The sequence below is a fragment of the Mauremys reevesii genome, linkage group 5, assembly GCF_016161935.1.
Source record: "Mauremys reevesii isolate NIE-2019 linkage group 5, ASM1616193v1, whole genome shotgun sequence".
Classification (NCBI taxonomy): Eukaryota; Metazoa; Chordata; order Testudines; family Geoemydidae; genus Mauremys; species Mauremys reevesii.
Window position 1 is genome coordinate 1552379 of NC_052627.1, and position 20726 is coordinate 1573104.

The 20726-nt window shown below is 45.8% G+C and overlaps 1 long non-coding RNA gene across 1 annotated transcript; it reads right to left on the bottom strand.

Moving 5' to 3' along the window:
- Positions 1 to 1399: 1399 nt before the first annotated feature.
- Positions 1400 to 6648, bottom strand: LOC120406623. The gene is made up of 3 exons (XR_005599422.1): positions 6511 to 6648; positions 5698 to 5797; positions 1400 to 1461 (listed from the first exon to the last, which is right to left on the bottom strand). It is a non-coding gene; the product is annotated as an uncharacterized LOC120406623 (long non-coding RNA).
- Between the last annotated feature and the right edge of the window lie 14078 nt (positions 6649 to 20726).

Here is a 20726-nt window from a genome sequence, read left to right on the forward strand (position 1 = left end):
AGATTGGCTGGGCAGCATCTGTTGTCAGTTCCTAGTCCAGGGGTTCTCAAACTGGGGGTTGGGCCCCCTCAGGGGGTCTTGAGGTAATTACATGGGGGGTTGTGAGCTGTCAGCCTCCACCCCAAACCCCACTTTGCATCCAGTATTTATAATGGTGTTAAATATATCAAAAAGTGTTTTTAATTTATATGGGGGGGTTGCACTCAGAGGCTTGCTGTGTGAAAGGGGTCACCAGTACAAAAGTCTGAGAACTACTGTCGTCCGATGAAGTGGGTTTTAGCCCACGAAAGCTTATGCCCAAATAAATTTGTTAGTCTTTCTAAGGTACCACAAGGACTCCTCGTTCTTTTTGCTGATACAGACTAACGCAGCTACCATTCTGAAACCTGTGCTAGTCAGTTCAAGCCCCTGCCTTTGGCATTTGCTCCCATTGGCAGGTCACTGGAGCTGAGCAAACATTAGGGCATCAGGCAAGACTCGCCGATGGGGTTGCTTTCAGTTGGGATGTTTCGGTCCTTGTCTGTTTGGTTTTTCCCAGTTTTATGCTGTTTTTGTTCTTTAAGGTCCTGAACCCAGAAACATTTAAGCACATGCTGAACTTTAAGCATTGTGAGCAGTCACAGTGACTTGCCAAAAGTGAGCAGTCATTTGCAAAGTGAGACCTTGATCCTGCATGTGCTTACACATTGTGTTTCACGGGAAGTGTGAGTAGTTCCCCTGACGTCCATGGCAATGATTGCTTGCATAAGGCTGGGCACATGCACACGTACTGGCAGGATCAGGGTCTAGCAGCTAGAGGGGCAAGTGCATTGTACATCAATCAATCTCGCCAAGGACAGGATCTTATTTGGATGGATTTTACTCTGTTCGGTTTTATGTTTCTTTCTCTCTGCTTGGTGAAAAAAATTTTAAAAAATGAACAAAGCCAGTGACTTTGTTCATGGGGGGGAGGGGAGCCAAGGAAATCCTTCTCTTGACTACACAATCCTTTCTCCTGCCCGAAAACCTATTCAGAACTGTACTTGTCCACACATCTGTGTGGCTTTCTGTGGTTGGCACTCTCATCTGGTGACTATATTGCACGGTACTGTGTTCTGTAGGCCCATGGCCAGTGTGTGATTTCTTCGCATTTCTAGGAGTTGCACAAAGAAAACACTCAGCAAAATACTTTACAGCAGTGAAACAAACAGCACAGCCATACTCCCATGCAGAGTCATTTCAGGGAACCCAAGAGACAGTGCTGGGGAGAGCAAAGAAACCCTTCTAAGAATCCATTGCCACGGCAGCCACGATCTGCCAGACAAAGAACTGCCTATCTGAGCTTCCAGGTGATGCTACTGAAATACTACGTACTCTTGATATAGCAACAGGCAGTCAAAAGGCGCTCCAAGCTCAGAGGCTGGGATGGTTGGGTCACCAAGCTTGCAGAAGATGTCAGCTGGAAGACACTGTTTAAAATCACTACAAAAAAAGGCAAGGGAGAGACAGGGAAAATGGAGCTGTGACATGACACCTCCCCCAGGTATCAGAAGAGACGTTTGGAAACCTGAACTGTAAATAGAACTTGGCTAGATTGTGCCAGATGTTGCTCTCTTGAGTAAGAGCCATAACAAACACTCCATTTCCTCTCTAGCTGAGAGAAGAGACACACTAACTATGAACTCAAACTTTTGTTTTCCCCAAATATATACATATTTACACAAGATCTTGCTGCTTTTGACCACATGATTCTACAGATGGCCCATTTGATTCCTGGCCAGAGTTACGTATGTGCTTATTTATATGCAAATACACAGCAAACCCATCCCAGGTACAGACAACAGGAAATTCCATACCAGTAACAGAAGCTTCTTCATTAATCCAGAGAACTGTGTATCATCAGTAAACTTCATTAGCACAATCCTACTTCCTGCTGTGCCAAGGTCATTAATACAAATATTGACTAAGATTGGTCCCAAGACCAATCCTTGAGCTCCTCCCTCCAGTCTGATAATGCCCTCTCAGCACAGCCCAGTGCCGTCTCCCTTTAGGCACGTCCTACCTGTCTCTTTGCTGTAAGTACCACGTACTGGATGGCTTTTTCAGGGCAGTTAAAATGTCAGTCTGGCTGAAGAATATTTTCTTCATCACAAGTACCTGTGTGTCTCACTCAACACAGAGAGACAAGGTGGGTGAGGTGCTCTCTTTTACGGGACCAACTTCGGTTGGTGAGAGAACCAAGCTTTCCTCTTCCTCAAGTACTTTCCCCAGAGCTGAAGAAGAGCTCTGTGTGGCTCCGAGGCTTGTCTGTCTCTCAGCAACAGAAGCTGGTCCAATAAAAGATATCACCTCCCCCACTTTGTCTCTCTAATGTCCTGGGGCCAACATGGTCATCACGACAGTGCATCATTCAATACAGCAGTATCCCGGGTGTGCTTGTGTGCCATTCTGCTTTACATTCTTATGCCTCTCTATGCAATTGCTCCTTTTACAGAAATCTTGTCCATCCCAATTAACTTTGAAATATTTACCTCCTGTTTAGCAGGATGTCAGACGACAGTGAAGGCAATTAATTCATCAAAGGGAGCGTTGTCTCTTTCACTCCTCCAGCCCCGCTCTCTGATGTCTACATTTTCTAATTTCCCTTCTCTTTGTTCAGAAAAAATTAAAGGCTATTCATACTGGGTGCTTCTCCAGCAGCTCCCAGGATTAATGCCCTGCAGTTGCAGTAAATGTCTATAGGCTCTCTGGGGGATTTTATTCTCTCTCTAAGTGGCTGCATATGCAGGAGCTGCCCAGTGACTCCCCAAACCCTGTAAAGCTGACCTGATCGGCACGCTGCCACGAATGTGCTTCAGACCCTGTATGTAGATAAATACCCTTTGTTTTTAATGAATCCGTTTTTCCAGTGGATTTGTGCATGGCACACTAAGTAGCAGTGCTAGTGGGATTGCCTGGGGAAAGGGTCAGGAGGGTTAGAATTTAGGAGCTGCCTTTCCTCTCTTCTTATTCCAAGAGGTTCACTTTTAATGCAGCATTTGTGGTGATCCTTGAGATTTGCAGTTCTAGCCAGACCATTGAATCTGGCCTAAGCAGCCTCTAGGCACCTAAATGCAGTGGCCAGACTCTCAAAAGGGCCCTGTGCCCAGCAGCCCCCACCGAGAACAATGAAGCGTAGGGCTAGAGCTGGGCAGCGAAATGGTTTTCCCGTCCCAGGAACATTTTCAAGAGTTTGAAAATTTTTCCCACCCCAGATCAGAACAAAAAGCCGAAATCTCGACAAATTTTGCAAACAAAACAGATTTCCCCCTCCCCCACCCCCTTCCCCTCCCAGTTTGGCTCAATGGAAACTTTTTGTTTTGATTTGACTTTTTCCCCCCGACACCTCCTAAACAAAAAAATTCTTGTTTCATTTTGATTTCACATTTTTTCTTGTTTTTTCTTCCCCCTCCCCCACCACCAGTCTGAAAACTTGTCAAACTAGTTCTGTTTTGCAGTTTCAGTTTGGACCAAACAACATTTTTCAGAGGAAAAACCATGTTGTTGAGAAATCCCTGACCAGCTCTAACTAATGCCTTTCATCCAGAGATCTCAAAGCACCCTACAAAGGAGAGCGGGATCATTATCCCCATTTTACAGATGGGGAAACTGAGGCACAGAGGGGCTGTGGCTTATCAGAGATCACCCAGCTAGCCTATGGCAGAGCTGGGAATTTGACCCTGGTCTCCTTAGTCCAGAATAGCCTGCCCACTGGGGCACACAACCAACCTCACTGGAAGACAAGTGTAGGTCCTGGAAGTCAGGCTACTACATTTAGGTGCCTAGAGTGGAATGGAGCTCTCTGAAAACTCCAGCCACTAAGAAATGAACTCCTTAGATAAAAGGCTTTGGACCAAGCTCATCTTACTGACCCTGTTACAAGGGGATAAAAGCACTGCTCTGGCCCCGGGTAAATATTTGTGAGGCTGTGCCACGGGATGCTTGCATGCTACAGTAATGGGGGCAGCATAAGTACCATAGCTAGATAAGGGCCTTTCCAAAATACTGGAGTTGTTTTCTTTTGCAAGCATTTGTTTTAAAAGCAAAACTCAGCATGAGAATAAAATGCTTAATTGATTTTTGCCTTTGAATGCCCCTAGCAGACACTGCTGTAAACATTGTGCCAAGATACTGGTTGGATTTTGTTGCTATTTCTATTTTTCTTTTTCTTTTAAAAAAACAAAAACAAAAATACCACTCCAGTATCTTCTCCCAGTAGCTTGAATGAATTATCTGTGTGCGTGAAAAGAGTGCCCCATCACAGCTTGATCTGAGGCTGCTCAGAGGGGGGAGTGCAATGGCTTCGCTTGCGGGAGGTTTCTTAGTAGTGGCAGAAGAAGATACTCAGCTGGGCTTGACTCTGATCTCGCATGGCTTTATCGGTGCAGCCCTAGTTGAGTTGCAGCAGTGTGAGCAGGATTAGAATCAGAGTGGCTGTCTTCACACGCTGATCTGAGGCAGCATTCAGGTTGTCCTAGTGTATCCTTTAAAATCTAAAATCTAAAGGTTAAAGGTAAAAAGGAAAAGTAGAGAGGAGAAGTAATATAAATTAAATAAATGCAATCACATACAGTAAGTTCAGGCAGTGTTCTTAGTTCTTGCTGGAGTAAACTGCAGGTTGAAGCAGGATTGAAGACAAGATGGAGATGGCATTACGCTAACATCAGCTTGTCTGGGACACTTCCCAGAGGCAGAGCAGAATACAAACTATAGACATTACAGAGCCAATACTTATAACTTTAACTACAAATGATACAGACATACAGACAGCATAATTATAATCAGCAACCCATAATCTGGTCTTAGACACCTTAGATGATGGTCCCAATTTATATCAATAACGTCACACCTAGTGAGGACAGTGACCACAGGGCAGGACTTTCCCTTTTGACTTGAATTGTGTGAACCTGGGGCTGCTTCCCTCAATTCTTCAAAATCTGGAGATTTCCCCACAGCTCCTGTCACAAGGGGTGACTGCACCACAGGGCTGGGGCAGAGTTAAGGATGAAGGCCAGGAAGTGAACTAGCTGTGAGAGGGGAAACAGTGCGATGCGCAGTGGGGCGGGGAGCAAGAGAGGTGGAGAAAGCAGGGATGCTGCAGTCAGAGGCAGGCTTCACCCTCTCCCTACTTCCCATGCGTCAAGGCAAACCTTCCCCTCTCTGTCCCCTTGCCTTCTGCTCTTCACTGACCCCCTCCTCTCTCTCCCACAGCCAGGCCAGGGGGTCCCCTCCACTGTGCACAGTGTTGCCGGCACTTGCAATTTGATCCTGGGCTTTGGAATATCTGGTGTTCTGCTTAATGCCCCTGCTCCTGGAGTCAGGCATTTACATGAGAAGCTCCTTAATGAAGCAGAAGTACGTTTGTAGCCCTCGCGGCGGCAGAGACTGGCTTGAAGGCATGAGGTGAATTTGCTCTAAAGGCTCAGCCTGACCTGGCCAGACCCATTCACATGCCATGAGGCTCAGGTGAGCTGCCATTGCTTCTCTACACTCACTCTGCAATGAGCCTCTATAAGTCAGCTGGGACCCACAGTTAAGGCCACTCTTAACACTGTTCCCGCTCAGCCTGTTCTCCAAACACCCCCGGGCACAGGGCAAACCCCTGCTTAATGAGATGGGCACCTCTGCCTGGCTCCATGACTTCCACCCCGAAACACCTCTGTAACGGGTGGCACTCACCTCTGACAAGCACCCGCTGGCCGAGCGTGTGTGTCTGTACTCTCACTCTGGTTGTGGTAGGGCTTCAGCAACTCAGCCCTCCAGCCAAGTCTCACACAATCTGTATGTGCAACACAAACAAAAAAAAAAACCTTCCAGGGTACACAGTGCAACAAGGGCCTATCCCAGTACCCCTTGGTTGGAACATCTCTTCCTGCAGCCCTCCCCGGGGCTCAGGCTTTAAGCAGTCCCACAGTCCTTACAGTCCTGGCCTTGGTAGGGGGCCAGGTAGGGTTAACACCTGGCTGGTATTTCACCAGCCTGGCCAGGTTTTTTATGGATTTTCCAGTTACCAGAAAATAATTCAATCTGCTGGGGTTTTGTACATGGATCTAAAGATTTGCATTATTCTCACAATACACTGGGATAGCTAATGGTAAAAGTTTCCGTGTCTAGCTAAAGATGCTGCAGTGGTCCCAATTCCACAGTTTAAGTGATAACAGATCAAAACTGTTGAAAATATAGCAGCTGTCTGCTCAACAACACAAGCACACTCTGTGTGTGTGTGCGTGTGTGTAAGAGAGGGTTTGAGTCACACAGGAGTGAGGAGACATGATGTTATCAATCTTATCTATACATGTTATCTCTCTGGATACTGTAAGTGGCTGTTGAAGGTGAGGGTTGTTGAGTTGTCTCTTGGTTGCCGTGGGCTTGCTGTGGAGGGGAAGGGGGACGTGCCAATTTTTTGCTTGTTAAAGGTGGTAACCCTAGGGTGATGACCACAGGGCTCCTGCCCTGGAGACAATATTTTTGCCCTCTCTGATCCCAGCTTACCAGTAGAGTCATTAAACAGTTCAGGTCCCCTTCTGGGGGTGTATCACAGTTCAATATTCAGTAAATTACTTATCTTCTTTGGGGTCTTCAGGCCCTTCTCTGGGATTAGCTTCATTTCACTCCTCAGACTCCAGGCAGCAACTGCCTACAGCTCCTTTTATAATAGCCTGGTGGGCCTGGACTGGCTGCTTCCCTACCACCACTCTAGGCTGCTTGGAGGACTCATATCTACTGCTCCTTTCTGGGACAGGGTGTGGTAGGACCATGGAGGGGAGGAGAGCTCTGGGCATGGTATGCCCTGTCACAATCCTGAGAAAAGTTGAGCTGGAGTTGTATTTAGATTCACTGGGTTAAGAATATCAGGACTGGAAGGGACTTCATGAGGTCATCTAGTCCAACCCCCTGCTCAAAGCACAACCAATCTCTAGACAGATTTTTACCCCAGTTCCCTAAATGGCCCCCTTATGGATTGAACTTACAACCCTGGGTTTTGCAGGCTAATGCTCAAACCACTGAGCTATCCCTCCCGCCTCTAAAGTGTAAGTCCCCATGTGGAAAGGGTTTATCTCTGCCCCATTGTGACTAAGCAAATATTAGCAGCAATCTAGCAGCAATCCCCCATGATTCTCAAGCTGCTCACTAGGAGGCCATATGGTGTGGGATTCAACTTCTCAATGAGATGTTAAAAGCAGCAAAGAGTCCTGTGGCACCTTATAGACTAACAGACATATTGGAGCATGAGCTTTCGTGCACTACATGCATCCGACGAAGTGGGTATTCACCCACAAAAGCTCATGCTCCAATACGTCTGTTAGTCTATAAGGTGCCACAGGACTCTTTGCTGCTTTTATGGTATGCAAGTACCTAACAGGGATGATTTGGGATCTGCAGGTAGAAATCTGCTCATTTTACAGGATAGAAAGAGACTGTGAGGCTAGAGAATGTGTTTAAGGAAGAGATTCAGATGAGACAACTGGAGAAGTTGTTTCAGCCAAAGGGCTATTAACTAGAGACTTGGAAGTAGCTAATGCCAATGAATCATTAAACAGACTGGGGAAGGAGACTGGTTTTGGTTTCAGGAAGCCCTAGAATATGCGCTGCTCCTCCTTAGGTTACCTCCTATCTCTCTTTCTAACTTGAGCCCTTGGGCTTCCTGAGCAAATGAGGTGTAACTAGTCAAGTGGCCCTTTCTCCGAATGAAGCGATTTCTTGTAAGCAGTGGGCAGGTGACAGGAAGAGCCCACTCCGAGACTCAGTCCGAAACTCATAAGTGAGAGAAAACCAAAGGCTGAGTCTCAGGCAGACAGCTGGTCTCTAGCCAGGTGGCTATTTCTGGAAGCAGCCCTGCTCTCCTCTTTCATTCTTACGCAATGCAGCTGTGGGAGTCCAGCTAAGGGGAGCCCTAGCTAGGACTGCAGCTCAGCATTACCAGGATGGCAGGGCAGAAAGGCTGCTGCTGGCTGCAAAGTCTAGTCAGAACGTAGGTTTCACATGGAGCAGCCGGTGGGTGAAGCTCATTCTGTGAGTACTGGTACGAGCAGCTCAGCTCAGAAGGGAGGCAGAGTGGCCCAGAATGTAAAGACACTGAGACTGGTGCCTGCCTTGGGAACAGAGCTGTGGGCTGACCCATGGGAGAGAAGCGGCCATCTTGCAGCCAGACAGGTTTACTCTCCTGTTTGCTGTAAACGCACTGAGGTCATGGAGGGGAGGTTTTGATCATCGGAGGCAGGGGTCGGCAGCATCCCGAAAAGCATCACCTGTGAAGGAGGCTGCTTGAGGCACACAGGATAATCAAATCATTGTTACCACTTTAAGAACAACTGGACATGACTCTGGGCTTTTGTAGTCATCATCTTGTCCCTGTGGAGACACCACTGCTCCCACCCTTGTCCCTGATTTCCAACTGGCACTCGAAGATCAACTTTTACATCTGCCATGTACCTGTACACAAGGATAAACCAAGCTCAGATTAACTAGGTCTGAATGTAATTCAGTTCCCATTATGGAATCCTACAAGCAGTGGTCTTGGCCATCAGCAAACACAATGGCCCCACCCCACACAAATATCTGGGACATTTACTGCTACCTGCAGTTATTCTAATTTAAGCCAGGGTAATCCCTTTCTCAGCGTGGCATGTATCCCCTCCATGTCCAATCTACCAAGGAGGAGGGTCTGTTAAATCTCTCTGAAGACAGACTGATACTTTACTCATGTGTATAGATCTGTAGGAGCCCAGTGTTACCCAAGATACTGGCTGTCCTACAGAGAACACCCTTCTAACAAATAAATGGCAGAGAGGCTATGGGGTCCCATAGAATAGCAGACATGTCAGGTTGGTGCTCCTACAGTGATGTCACTGCCAGTTCTCATGCCATACATGCTGAAAAAAGATCCAGCTGATCTTGAAATATTACTCTGCCACACCTGAGTAGCTTAGAACCTGAAGAGACCCTGCACCAAGACATGGTCTGTCGCCGAGGAAGTCAGTGTCAGCAATGAACCAAGGGGGTGGCATTCAAAGTCAGATCCAGTTCGGTCCAGGCTAGTGGTTGGTGTCTGACCCATATCAGAGTTAGCACCTGGGTTAATGGCAGCAGTACCCAGATCTCACCAGCTTCCCTTGAATCTGTTCTGAAACCTCATGAAATCAGCTCTCAGGGGATTTCAATCACATGCAAACTAGAATGGGGTGGAGGGAGGCCCCTTCTCAAAAATAGGCAGGATCTGGTTTATGATCCAACTCAGAACCCACACCATAGGGGCAGGTGCCGATACGCGTTCATTATCTCCATATGATTTGGTGTTTCCTTTATTTATGCTTCTCCCTTTATTTAAGTTTGTTTCACAATGGAAAGAGAACAGTCAGCAATCTGGAGTCAGGGCACTGCTGGCAGTGCTTTGAATGAGTCTCAATACTAATCCCTGTTCTTCGTGCGGAGACTGTTTAACATACACTGGGCACTTTTCTCCTTAGGGTTCCGTCCATTGCTTCGTTTCTTTGCACACAGGTGCAAGAGGCTGCTCCTTAAGACGCAGTGTGAGATGCGCCTGCCACCTACCAGGAGGCAGAGAACTAGGTTTCAAGAGCACTGGAGGTCTGTGGTTGGACCTGCTGTATGTAAAGCTCTGCACTCAAGCCCTAGCTCAGGCAGCTATAGCCAGGGTCCATGGATGCAATCGCGCCCACAGAAATCAGGCCAGGTTAATCACTCTGCACTTGGTGCACTGGCATAGGAACCCCATTTCAGCTCTGGCCTCGCCCACTCCTCTGTCATGATGGGGGGCACCCAAGCCAATTGAGTGAGTAGGGCTGTGAACTGATGCGCCAGGTCGCAGCACTACTCAGGTTTGACCGGACTGCCCCCTCAATCTGAATGGCACTGCATCTCCATGCACCAAGTCTCTACACCAGGAGCGGGGAGCCAGGCCCAGCCCTGTGAGTGTGAGGCCGGCTCACTCTGCAGCTCCTCCACCCGCCAGGCCTCCCCCTATGCTTGGCTGGGATTAGAGGATGCTGCTGTGGGGGGTTGGTACCCGCTTGGTGCAGGGGAGAGGAGGAGGAAGAGAAGGATGTTAGCCTGTGACTTTGGCCTCCCCCCCAACACACACAAATGTACACTAGAGTTTAGTCTAGTGCACCCACTAATGGGGAGGCTACATCCAGCCCTGAGCTGCAGGGACTCCTGCTCTGAGTTCTGGAGCTTCCTCGTTCCACCCCAAGTGTGGCAGAAAATGACAGTCATTAAACTAGCAACACATGTCTAACAAATCAATGCAGAGAGACTGTGTGGCAGAATGGGAGAGTCTAAACGAGCAGCTGAGTTATCAGGGCCTGAGCTTCTGTGGTGATGTCATTGCCAGTGACTCACCCAGGGCTTTCAACCAGACATGCAAATGGAGAGGCTTTGCTGTCCTTCGAGCCCTGAGTAAATATATCGTAGCAACCGCAGATACACCCCACAGGTTTGATTGTGGCCATTGTACCTTGGATGAAATGACCATTTTGTTTTCTGAATGGCAGAGGAACATCACTGGGGAGCTCGGGCAGAGAGAAAAAGCAGCCAGGCACAGGACTGCATGGGAGCCGGGGTGGTGGGAACGATCAGTGATTCAGACTGGAGGCAGTGGAAGGCATAGAGTGAGTGGTGATACACAAAGGAAAGAAGGAAAGAGCCACCATCGCTTAACAACCATGTAAAAGAAGCAGTGAGAGATAAAAAGGCATCTTTTAAAAAGTGGAAGTCAAATCCTAGTGAGGCAAATAGAAAGGAGCATAAACACTGCCAAATTAAGTGTTAAAATGTAATAAGAAAAGCCAAAAAGGAGTTTTAAGAACAGCTAGCCAAAAACTCCAAAGGTAATAACAAAATGTTTTTTAAGTACATCAGAAGCAGGAAGCCTGCTAAACAACCAGTGGGGCCCCTGGAAGATCGAGATACAAAAGGAGCGCTTAAAGACGATAAAGTCATTGCAGAGAAAATAAATGAATTCTTTGCTTTATGCTTCACGGCTGAGGATGTTAGGGAGATTCCCAAATCTGAGCCATCCTTTGTAGGTGACAAATATGACGAATTGTCACAGATTGAAGTGTCACTAGATGAGATTTTTGGAATTAATTGATAAACTTAACAGTAACAAGTCACCGGGACCAGATGGCATTCACCCAAGAGTTCTGAAAGAATTCAAATGTGAAACTGCAGAACTATTAACTATGGTCTGTAACCTGTTCTTTAAATCAGCTTCTGTACCCAATGACTGGAAGTTAGCTAATGTAACACCAGTATTTAAAAAGGGCTCTAGAGGTGATCCCAGCAATTACAGACCGGTAAGTCTAACATCAGTATCGGGCAAATTAGTTGAAACAATTGTAAAGAATAAAATTGTCAGACACATAGAAGAACATAAATTGTTGGGCAAAAGTCAAGATGGTTTCTGTAAAGGAAAATCATGTCTTACTAATCTATTAGAGTTCTTTGAAGGGGTCAACAAACATGTGGACAAGGTGGATCCAGTGGACATAGTGAACTTAGATTTCCAGAAAGCCTTTGACAAGGTCCCTCACCAAAGGCTCTTATATAAATTAAGTTGTCATGGGATAAGAGAGAAGATCCTCTCATGGATTGAGAACTGGTTAAAAGACAGGGAACAAAGGGTAGGAATAAATGGTAAATTTTCAGAATGGAGAGGGGTATCTAGTGGTGTCCCCCAAGGGTCAGTCCTAGGACCAATCCTATTCAACTTATTCATAAATGATCTGGAGAAAGGGGTAAAAAGTGAGGTGGCAAAGTTTGCAGATGATACTAAACTGCTCAGGATAGTTAAGACCAAAGCAGACTGTGAAGAACTTCAAAAAGATCTCACAAAACTAACTGATTGGGCAACAAAATGGCAAATTAAATTTAATGTGGATAAATGTAAAGTAATGCACGTTGGAAAAAATAACCCCAACTATACATACAATATGATGGGGGCTAATTTAGCTACAACTAATCAGGAAAGAGATCTTGGAGTCATCATGCATAGTTCTCTGAAGACATCCATGAGTGTGCAGCGGCGGTCAAAAAAGCAAACAGGATGTTAGGAATCATTAAAAAAGGGATAGAGAATAAAACAGAGAATATCTTATTGCCCATACATAAATCCATGGTACACCCACATCTTGAATACTGCGTACAGATGTGGTATCCTCATCTCAGAAAGATATACTGGCACTAGAAAAGGTTCAGGGAAGGGCAACTATAATGATTAGGGGTTTGGAATGGGTCCCATATGCGGAGAGATTAAAGAGGCTAGGACTTTTCAACTTGGAAAAGAGGAGCCTAAGGGGGGGATATGATAGAGGTATATAAAATCATGAGTAATGTGGACAACGTGAATAAGGAAAAGTTATTATAACTTCACATACTATAAGAACTAGGGGTCACCAAATGAAATCAATGGGCAGCAGGTTTAAAATAAATAAAAGGAAGTTCTTATTCACACAGCACACAGTCAACTTGTGGAACTCCTTACCTGAGGAGGTTGTGAAGGCTAGGACTATAACAGGGTTTAAAAGAGAACTGGATAAATTCATGGAGGTTAAGTCCATTAATGGCTATTAGCCAGGATGGGTAAGGAATGGTGTCCCTAGCCTCTGTTTGTCAGAGGGTGGAGATGGATGGCAGGAGAGAGATCACTTGATCATTGCCTGTTAGTTTCACTCCCTCTGGGGCACCTGGCATTGGCCACTGTCGGTAGACGGATACTGGGCTGGATGGACCTTTGGTCTGACCTGGTACAGCCGTTCTTATGTTCTTATGTTATTTCCTTTTTCAATTAAAGCATGCATCAGCATGTCTGGTTTGGATACTGTTTCAGTAGTGAGTTAACTAGAATGAGGGTCCACTAGGCCATACGGCTATTAGAAACCTTACCTCCCATCAGTCTGCCTGACAAAATATATTTAAGGGGAGCGTGGGTACTTTGAATAGTAATGGGCGCTGTGCCTGTGAGTGGTTTAAAGGATTGTACTGCCCAGACAGCTGCTAGGTATTCACATTCATAAGGATCAAAATTTAATTCTGTGCCTTGTAGTTTCCTTGATTCATAGGCTACTGGCACCAGCTTTCCTCCTTCATTATTTTGCAGTAGAGTAGCTTCTAGTGCTATGTCATTAGCAGCCAGATGGATAACAAATGGCCTTGCCTCTTCAGGAAAGCGTAAAGCTGGAGCTGCGGCTGCTTTTAGCTTTAAAGTACTTAGGGCAGAATTGCACTCTTAATAAACGCGGCGTATTGCCTTATCCCCTTTAAAAAAGTTTCCATGTGTATCTTATAAGCATAACACTTTTGGTGGAGAATTGCAGTGGGGGGAACAAGGAGAGATGCTGTGCTTTTTGTAAGAGTATAAGAGTCTGCATAAAAGAAACTGATCGACCATTATAGAATTTGTTGATGCAGAACGAACCAAAGTCCCTTGGCAATAACCTTTCTTTTATATTGATACGTTCTCATACAAGTCTATGGCACACCCGAGCTGTTAGTCAAGGTTACTCCCAATTAGGTTGTTACTGGGAGTATCCGCAGCTGTTTCTTATCTCATTCCTCTGGCTCCACTCTTTATCTTGTCCTTGGGGCATATGCCTTTGCTTTAGGGTCGTCAATCTACCATCCTGGTGATTCCTCTCGATTTCTCCACTCCCCTCCTGATCATCTGGCCCATCAGTACTGGTCTCTGTTAGCATGCCACACATTCTTCACTCACACACAAAACCGTAAATAATTTCAAAAGCAAGAATTGCAGCCATAACACTTCTATCCTTCTAAAAACAATCAATAACACGTAAAGCAAAGAATAAAACCAAAACAATTTCTTCTTACTAATTCAAAGCTAACAAAATAAGCAAAATGGAGTACAATTTACTTGAGACAATTTCTCCCCATTAGGCTTTTGGCCTACAAGGTTTCTAACCATCAGAGGAGTGACGTTCTGGAACAGTCTTCCAAGGGGAGCAGTGGGGGCAAAAAACATATCTGGCTTCAAGGCTGAGCTTGATGAGTTTATGGAGGAGATGGCATGATAGGACTGCCTACAATGGTGTGTGGCTCATCAGCAACTGCCAGTAGCAAGAATCCCCACCAGCTGGAGATGGGACACTAGACACAAGGGTTTTTTGCCTCCCACGGCAGCCTGTGGCACTCACTTGCAGCTTTAAACTAGTGTCAGTGGTGGATTCTCTGTAACTTGAAGTCTTTAAACCATGATTTGAGAACTTCAGTAACTCAGCCAGAGATCCTGGGGCTATGTCAGGAGTGGGAGAGGTTCTGTGGCCTGCAATGTGCAGGAGGTTGGATTAGAGGATCACAATGGTCCCTTCCGACCTCAAGGTCTATGAGTCTATGGTGTGGGGAATTAATTTGGTCCTACATGTTTCAAACCAGCCATTTAACTAGGTCTGTTTTTTAATTAATTTCTAATACACCTCCCATCCCCTGGCATTGGAGCTGGTTCTGAGGGGCGTGGGAACGGAGTTGCAGCAGCACCGGTTTCCCTGATCCCAGGACCTGAAGCTGTGAACTCTTCTCTCCCAGCAGACAACACTGCACCTGAATAACAACAGCAGTGGCAACAGCAACAGATCGAACTTAATAACGAAAACAAGCTCCAGGAAAGACGGCAAACACAGGCAATGGTTCCAGGTAAACACCCTGCTGTGCTAACAGTGCACCAACAGCTTGTTCTGATGCTATCGAATCGATTGTTTGATTATTATTTGTGCTATTCCTTATTTCATCTCCTTCCCCAGGAGGTGAACAGGAATCACATTGCTTTAGCCAATCCAAGCTCTATTATTCGAACCATTTACAGGACACAGTAAGAGGTCAAATGGTGTAAGCGCTTTAGGGCACCCACTGGCATGCGTATTAGGACTAGCCTAGGCCTGTTTATGGTATAATTTGGTTGTAAAGCTACCTGGCAGGGAAGGCTCTGTTGGCTTCCTTGCTGGCTAAAACAGCGCTAGTCTGTACTGCACCAGTACAGAGCTAGTCTGTACTGTACTGCGGCTGCACCAATGCAGAGCTCGCCCATTGGCCTAATAAATCCACCTCCATGACTGGCTGTAGCTATGTAGCTCTCCAGCCAACATGGTGCTGTCCACACTGGTGCTTAAGTCAGTGTAATTTGACTTCAATGGGACTTGAGCACATACTTAATTTTAAGCATAGGCTTAGGTGCTTTCCTGAATACGGAGGGACTTAAGCACATCTGAAATGCTTTGCTGAACTGGGCCCTTACTTCAGATTGATGCGAGCCAGTAGCTTTGAAAATGGATCTGTATGTGGCTTTGGTTTTTACCAGTAACCTCAGCAATTGCCACCTGAGTTTCCTTGTTGTAAAAGGCTTTTTATTAAGCACCTCCACTCTCCTTCCACTATTCTTAGCATTGTGTCAGTCTCTTTTGCCATGACACAGACATTTTCCATGTGCCCCCCATGTTTTCATGGTCTGTTCCATTCTCTACAGCTTCTTTTCCTGAGCTCCTCAGCATAGCATAGGAGCGGCGTGCACTGAGTGACATGACTGACCTCTGTCGTATGTAGTTCCCTCTCTCTCGCCTCTAGCCCAGCTCTGTGTGTGGGTTACAAATGGCAGGTGAGACTAGTGCTCATTGCGCTTGGAGCAGAAGGTGGGAAAGTTTGGGATGGTCCTTAGTTTCTGGGGGAGACTGGATCTCAGTCTCAGATCAGCCCGTGAGAAAGTCCTGTTCCTGCACAGAGGAGGAGCCTGAGGAGCTTTTCATCCCAAAACTATAGGTTCTTCTAGATCTGCGGGGCCCAGGCCTTGAAGGTAAAGTCCGAGATGTTGAACTTGATTCAGTTGAACTGCTGACATCATGTATGCATTTATCTGACTACAGTAGCCTAGACCATCCAAAATTAGGCATGTGATGTACTACTATGAAATGAGGTTAATTTAGTCCTAATGGGAATGACAGAACTTGTAACCGCTAAGTAGGAATTAGTTTTGCATATCGGAGGCCAGACGCGGGCCCTTTATTACAGACACTGAAATCAAGTGCTCCGGTCAAGGATTTGTCAGGGAGCTGGAGGGGATCTGGGGAGCCGGGATTCTGCCAGATCGAGTCCTAGCACATGCCTGGTCACATGTGTATGAATGGCACTGGGTAGCGACAGCTGGATGACAGAGTGGGGCTGTCACATCTCTTCTTTAAGAATCTCTTGAACTCTGGGGTACAAATGTGGGGACCCACATGAAAGACCCCCTAAGCTTATATTCCACCAGCTTAGGTTAAAACTTCCCCAAGGCACAAATTCCTTTCCTTGTCCTTGGATGGTATTGCTGTCACCACCAAGTGATTTAAACAAACATTCAGGGAGGGGCCACTTGGAGCCCTATCCCCACCCAAAATATTCCCCCAAGCCCTTTCACCCCCTTTCCTGGGGGGCGGGGGAGCTTGAGAATAATATACCAACCATTAGGTTAACAAACTGAGCACAGACCAAATCTCTGGTTTTTAGGACACTGAAAATCAATCAGGCTATTAAAAGAAGAAATTTATTTAAAAAAAAAAGTAAAAGAATCACACCTGCAAAATCAGGATGGAAGATAACTTTACAGGGTAAATAAAAAGATTTAAAACCCAGAGGATTCCCCTCTGATTCGGCTTCCCAGTTACAAAACAGGAATAAAATTACCTCTTAGCATAGGAAAAATTCACAAGCTAAAACAAAAGATAACCTAATGCATTTCCTTGCTATTACTTACAACTTTTGTCTCTTAGATGCTTATTTCAGGGAGGGTTTTAGGAGATTTTTTTCCCTGACCTGGACCCTCTCTGTCCAAGAGAGAACAACAAAGAGAAGCACAAACAAACCCTCCCCCCTAGATTTGAAAGGATCTTCTTCCCTTATTGGTCCTTTTGGTCAGGTGCCAACCAGGTTATTTGAGCTTCTTAACCCCTTACAGGTAAAGGAGGGATTTTCTGCTCCCCTTAGCTGTATGCTTATGACACAGCTGAATGATGGAGTGTGGCTATCACATCTCTTCTTTAAGAATCACTCTTGTCTGAGCCACTAAATATGTACTATTTCCAAAGTCACCCAGCTGGCCAGTGACAGAACTGGAATAGAGTCCAGCAATTATATGTGAATTTCAGCTTTAATTACTTTTAAAGAAGCACATTTCTAGCATCCCAGGTTGAGAAGAAAAGTTTGAAAATGTGACCCAAACTCACCTTAAAGGCTCAAAACCCAGATGGCCAATGAAAGAGCCCCACATTTATTATTTTTTAAAAATCTCATGATTTTTAAGCCAGTCTCATAGAGTGAGAGAATTTAAGGCCAGAAGAGACCACTAGGTCATCTAGTCTGACCTCATGCATATCACAGGCCACTAGCCCACACACACTAAACCCAACAACCGAAATGAGACCAAGGTATCACAGCCCACAGGAAACTAGACAAGCAAAGAACAGCGGCGACTGAGGAAGGCCCCCTCATAATTTGGGAGGGCTTGATTTCTAGTTTTTGAATATTTGGAGATGGCAATACTGAAATCTAGATGTGCGTGTGTGTGTGTATTATCAACTCTGGGATTTGTCGTCAATTTTTACTTATTTCTTTGTTTACTTTTGTCAGCTGATGCTTTGTAGCTTGTGGGAGAAATCCAAGAAGCTGGTTGTTTCTTTGCTAATGAAATGAACACAAAGGTTAACAAAAATCTCCCCAAAGCTCTCCTTACACAGTCTCCAGCTGTGAAGGGTTGCAAGCACTTTGGAGGACAGGATTAGAATTTAAAAAGGATTTGATAATTTGGAGGGCTGATTTGAAATCAACAAGATGAAATGTATTGAAGACAAGTGCAACCTCCACACTTAGGAAAGAAAAATCAGATGCACAAATACACAGTGGAGAGGTAGTACTGCTGAAAGGCTCTGGTTATAGCTGAGCACAAATGGAATATGAATCAACAATGTGATACTGTTGCAAAAATGGCCAATATCCTTCTGGAATGCATGAACAGGAGTGTCGTACATAAGACACGGGAGGTAATTGTCCCATCTACCAGGCACTGGTGAGGCCTCAGCTGGTGTCCTGGGTCCAACTCTCGGTGCCACACTTTGCGAAAGATGTGGACAAATTGGAAAGAGTCCAGAGGAGAGCAGCAGCAATGATCAAAAGGTTAGAAAAATATCCTATGGGGAAAGGTTAAAAAATTGGACCTGTTTAGTCTTGAGAAAAGAATATTGAGGGAGGACCCAACACCAGTCTTCAAATATGTTGAGGGCTGTTACAAAGAGGACTGTGTCCGTGCCCACTGAAGGTAGGACAAGATGTAATGGGCTCAATCTGCAGCAAGAGAGATTTAGGTCAGATATTACGAAAACTTTCTAACTATAAGAACAGTTACGCTCTGGAAGAGGCTTCCAAGGGAGTTTGTGAAATTCCTGTCCCTGGAGATTTTTAAGAACTGGCTGAACAAACCCTTGTCAGGGGTGGTCTATATTTGCCTCAGCGCAGGGAGCTGGACTAGATGACTGCTCGAGGTCCCTTCCAGCCCGACATGTCTATGATTTATTGTTTGCATCCTCCATTTCCACAAGGCACAGCCACATGTTAAAAAGCACTTACATGCTGCTGCTAGGTTTGACCAAGGAGTGGCCTGTGGGGAGCATGACCAGGAAATGCTGCAAGTTGTAATGAGCAGGGGCAGCCTGAACCTCACTGAAAGTCCTTTCCATTGTTTTCTAGGCTGGTGGAGCTGGAGAGAAGGCCAGTCATTATTTTGCAACAAATTTCTGAAGAACTTATGAGCCATGTTTTTTATTGATTGTTTTCTGTATAAAATGGAAACTAAATCCTCAAGAAACTGGCATGTCAGAAAAAAGATTAGCCACTTAATCCTCTTAGATTGTAAACTCATTGGGCGAGGACCCCTTTTTATTCTGTGTATGTATGGCAAATCGCACAGTGCGGGTCCTGGTCAGCTACAGAAATACTCCAAAATAACAACAGTCCACTTAAACAAGACACTCTTGGGGCTCATGGCCTCTGGCCTGCCCTAATTATGAGCTCTGGTATCTGGTTTCTCTCTCCAATGCACTATAAATTCCTCATCAGCTTGGAAGCTAGACAGACGTGATACTTGGCGCTCACTGCACATTCTATCTGAGAATCTGACAGTGCTCTACAAATGGTAGAGCCCACTCCAAGCCCCATGAACATCAATGGGAAGGCTCCTTCTATCAGCTTCGTTGGGAATTCGATCAGTGAATTAGAGGCTGTTCCTTCTCCTCGTGAAGCCAATGGGAGGGTTACCGCTAACGTCAATAGGGGCTGATGAGCATATCAAGCTCAATTCTTCTCCTCTCATCGATGGTGAAACGGACAGTGAGGGGCTCTGTGATGTTCCAGTCGCACCAGAAGGCTGTGACAATGCAGGGAATGGTGTCTAGGGGCCCATTTTGAGTCTGCATTACACTAGTGTAAATCCAGAGGAATTCCACTGAGGCTGTTATTCCAGATTTACACCAATGTATCAGAGCAGAATTTGGCCCTGAATCTCCTGCCTCCCACTCGTAAACTTTTAGCTGCGATACTATCCATCCCCTCCCAGGTCCCCCTTTACCAGCTGTCGCTGCGGAACCACGCCGGCCCTGACTGTGTCTCATTTAGATTGGCCACTGATGTCGCTAACCCTTCTCTAAAGTGGCTGGCTCCATGCACTGCAGGGCTGGGCTGTTGCTAACGTGAATTGTTTTCCCATGTGAAGTGTTTTGCACCTGATTTTTTGCTGTGGCTGCAGCTGTTAAGAATTAATGATTGCATAGGTGGGGGGTTGATGCTAATAACAGTTCAGCAATGCTATAGCCCCACTCTCAGATAAGACAGGTGCTTGATTATCTTCTGGGCAACACCGTCGTGGATTAACATCAGTAGGGATTCAAAGCTGCTGAATGAATCTGAGGGAGAGGCCTCTGCTATAGGGCCCTAGAAAGGGGGCATGATGCAAAGTCCATTGAAGCCAGGGGAAAGGATCCTATGGGCGTCACTGGGGTTTGAATCAGGCCTTAGGAAAGAGACTCATCTGGCAAACCGCAGCCCAAGGAAAATACTAATTACAAGCAATCCAACACCAGGGCTGAGTTCAAATAAAGTCTCTGCCTACATCGCAGCCAGATCTACATGCACACAACAGCTCTGGCAAACCAGGCAGCATTTGTTGGCTTTGGCATCTGGCCTCTTCTGCCAAAGGAAAATGGATGGGGGGGAATGGAGAAGAGCCAGCAGAACAAGACTTTCCAAGCTCTGTGTTTTCATAATTAGGGCACCTATTGACACGAGATGGGGGGGACATGATACTAGGATGATTAGGTTTTTACAGCAATAAATCGTTAGGGTGGATTCCCTTCAAGTTTGGTCCTGCCTGCACTACAGAGATCATAATAATAACCCTCTTTGGCCCACCTGGCTCAGTTCTCTGTTGGAAATGCCCAGCCAATGCATCCAGCAATCTGACTGTCTGGACATCTCTAATTGCTTCATGTTTTTTCTTTCCTAGTTGCATAAATATTATGCATTGCAATGTTATGTACCTAAAGTAGAGAGCTGCACGATTCAGACCAGGTGGCTCTGCTTGGCTGTAATGGTATTCATTGCTCATTCCCAGCTGCTGTTTGTTTCTTTGGGTTGCTCCGGTGTGAAATATAAAAGAC